At 35.9% G+C, this 3739-nt stretch overlaps 1 pseudogene; it reads right to left on the bottom strand.

Annotated features, from left to right (window-relative positions):
• Positions 1–731: 731 nt before the first annotated feature.
• Positions 732–3187, bottom strand: LOC116209033 (annotated as a pseudogene).
• Between the last annotated feature and the right edge of the window lie 552 nt (positions 3188–3739).

The raw sequence follows: 3739 nt of genomic DNA, 5'->3' as shown, positions 1-3739 counted from the left end.
GGCAACGCAGAGGGTTGGACGTGCGTAGATCCGAAGTGAATTTGGATACTTTTTCTTATTTTTTGATAATTAGATGCATAAGTAGCACACTCGTATGGATTTGTAATATTGATTATGCTTAAAATTACTCTACTACTGTGATAAATTCTAATTAAACTTACAAGTAGTCAGTTCCATATCCAACATAAAAGCTTAAACCTAAAGGTAGTGATACCTAACCCTCTTATAAACTCTAGTCTTTTTTTTTAAAATTTCTTTGACATGGACTCGTGGAATCCTGAGTGACAAAAACACTCAATTCATCACATTTATTTACGCTTTTGTCATTCCCACTGCTAAAGAGAGAACGGAAGGTCGGCAGAGGACCAAATTGCTTAGCACGCCCTTACGAGCAAGGTTGTCAGAATCACGTTTTTACCTAGAATCGGTCAAGAGTCGTAGAATCGTTAATCGCGATTCGAATCGTGAATCGTAAGATTCTACCTATAATTAAATATATATATATATATATACATATATATATGTAACATACTTTCATGAGCAAAAAAATCCATTCTTGTTCATTCAAATAAAGACCACAAACCAACAAATCAACAATAAGTCAAAGAAATACAAAATATCGTTACAAATTATCGAAATTTAATGTCCAAAATCCAAATCATAACTCAAATTCCTGAAATAAAAGGTTAATAACATATGTCATAGCTCATAACATAAAATGAACAAACATATTAAATTTTATCCAAATCTTCATCATCACCTACATTAACATCATACAAAGTATCAAACTCACATTCTTCAGGAAGTTCCAAGTCATCAACCGTGCCATGCTCTTGTGTGCGTGTATTCTCTGCATCTGCATGGCCAATTTGAATATCTCCACTCTCTTCAGCACCATCATCCCCACGACCAAGAGAACGCAAGTTAAAATTATGGCTTAAAGTTGCGGTATTCTCTGTCTCCTCTTCGACAATCCATTCATCATCGGAAGAAATGTCCTCCACTTCAAGATCAACTTGCTTCCTGATTTTCTTATCTTTCAACTTCAAATTGTACATCACAAATACTAAATAATTCATCTTCTTTTGATGCAACCGATTTCTTCTCTTTGTGTGTACCTAAGCAAAACAAAACAGTGTTTAGATATATTAAAATGAATTCTAATAGGAATCCATAAAATAAAAAGGAATCCATAAAATACCATTTCAAAAGCACTCCAATTATGCTCACATCCCGAAGAGCTACAAGTCAAACTCAATATCCTTATACTAAATTTTTGCAACTTTGGGGTATCGGCACCATATGACTCCCACCAATCTGCCGATGTCTTTTTGAACTTCATAGACTTTGCAAATGAAAATTCAAAGAGCCCTCTTTCATGTTTGAATTCTTCTAGTTGCAAATCAACCTTATCCCTTTCTTTATCATTTAGCATATGATCCATAACCTTATATAATCCACGCATAACTTCTCTATCAGCTCTAAATACAGAAGAGAAATGCAACTGGGGATTCAGGTAATAAGCAGCAGCATGAAGAGAGGCCTATGAAGTTGAACCTCCCACCTCTCATCAATAACCTTCCAAACAGGATCATAGCTAAAAGCATGAAACGAGCCATTATTAGATATTTATAAATTTCAAATATAATAATGAATAAGTAAGTAAATACTAAGCATATAGCAACTTATAAATAATTTTACCTCTTCCGATCATCGTTGAAGTTTGTTTTGATCTTCTGCTTGGCTTTCTCTATCTCATTATAAATAAAACCCATCGCGGGCTTTTCATCCGAATCCACCATGCGGAGCACTTTAATGAGAGAATATGCACCCTTCAAACATATATTAACATTACTCTAAAATCTGTTATCCATAATAGCACGTTTCGCATACTTTCCACCTTCTAACTTCGCAAATCGACTTCCTTTCCATTGTTTGGATACAAACATAGTCCTTAGAGCATTTCTATTATCGAAGAGGCATCCCAAAGTCAGATAAGCAGTAGCAAAGCGAGTCACAGCCGGTCTAATCAAATCTTTACCCTTTGTGAAATGCTTCAGCATCGTGATAAGGAGTGTTCTCGAGTAAATGAAGGTTGTGATCTTCCTACCCTTCATTATCGTCAGCTCATGTACCTTAATCTTTTTCTCTAAATCCTCCAGCATAAGATCTATGCAATGAGCTGCACAAGGAGTCCAAAATAATTTCTTCCGCTTCTCCATTAACATCTCACCTGCCGCCTTGTAATTGGCAGTATTATCTGTGACAACTTGAACTACATTCTCTTCCCCAACTTGCTCCACTATATCATCTATCATCTCGAACACTTTATCTGCAGTCTTGGAGATGTCTGATGTGTCAATGGAAGTAAAAAAAATTGTGCCATTGGGGCTATTCACTAGGAAATTACATATGGACCTCTTCTTCTTATCAGTCCATCCATTTGACATAATGGAACATCCCGACTTCCTCCACATAGCTTTATGCTCCTCAAGCAATGACATAGTTTATCAACCTCTTTTCTCAAATATTTATCTCTAAGCTCGTGATAAGATGGCAGTTTCAATCCAATGCCATACTTCCCAATCAATTGACACATCTTCTCAAACTTAGGATTCTTCACACAATTAAATGGAATTGCACTTATATAGAAAAAACGGGTAATCTGCATGCACACATCCTCTCTCAAATCTTTTTTCATCATCTGATTAATTGTTGGTTGTTTTTGCTTGCTTTGAATGCTCAAACTTCTCTTCTTAAACAAAGTAGAGATTTGAGTTGTTTCCTTTCCCTTTCTCTTTGTACCAACCCCTACATTTTCATCATCATTATCAATGTCTACAACATCATTATTTTCCAACCCACAACTACTAGCTTGTTTCTTCTTCATTGAAAGATCCTATAAATGCATACAAATCATGAGCATATTATCCTTAACATCATCAGAAATAGCAGTACAAGGTGACACATTAATCTTGGTACATCCCAAGTGGCGCTTCAATCTATAAGAACTTCTAGAAACTATCTTGTCACAGTATTTGCATTTAATCTTTAGTCTCTCTCCTGGAACTTCATAACCGTGTGCCCATGCTGGATCATCTCTAACTTCAGTTGTATTTTTTCTAAATTTGGCAACTACCCCAGTATTACTAGCTGATGCATTCCCAGATCCACTTGTAGAAGCCATCTATGTTCAACCCAAACTCAGCAATCACTCACTTAACAAATCTAACAGTAACTCAACTCAGTCCAGAACGACTCATTCTAGAACGAAGACTCATAGCAATAGAAATTTGTTATAGAAAAAGGGAAGGAGTTGGAGAAAAGGTACTTGGGAAGCAGCTCTTTGACTATGTAAGCAACTCCTATTTTCTTATAAGAAGAATCAATTAAGACAGTGGCTTGAGAGAGTGCAAAAAGTTTGGATCAATAACAATGATTAGATCATAACAAATTTATAACAGTGCAAAAACTCCTATGTGGGCTCTTTCATCAGAGAAGCTCAGCTAGCTCACTTAACCGCTCGAGTTGGTCCCACTACAATACATTCAGATTCAATCTTTAAAAACATCAAAATAGTTCATTTCGTTCAACTATGGGAGAGTACAGTTACTACATAAGCACAGACCAAACTGACACAGCAAAATACAAGAAAGATGATCAGGAACAACCATTCAGAAGATAGTCCACTGCACATGTCAAAGGTTCTATAGAACTTTCAACAATCATGCCAAAGTCC

This window comes from Punica granatum, chromosome 5, assembly GCF_007655135.1.
Source record: "Punica granatum isolate Tunisia-2019 chromosome 5, ASM765513v2, whole genome shotgun sequence".
Taxonomy (NCBI): domain Eukaryota; kingdom Viridiplantae; phylum Streptophyta; class Magnoliopsida; order Myrtales; family Lythraceae; genus Punica; species Punica granatum.
Note: the sequence above shows the minus strand (reverse complement) of the source record. Positions and strands in the feature narration are given on the sequence as shown.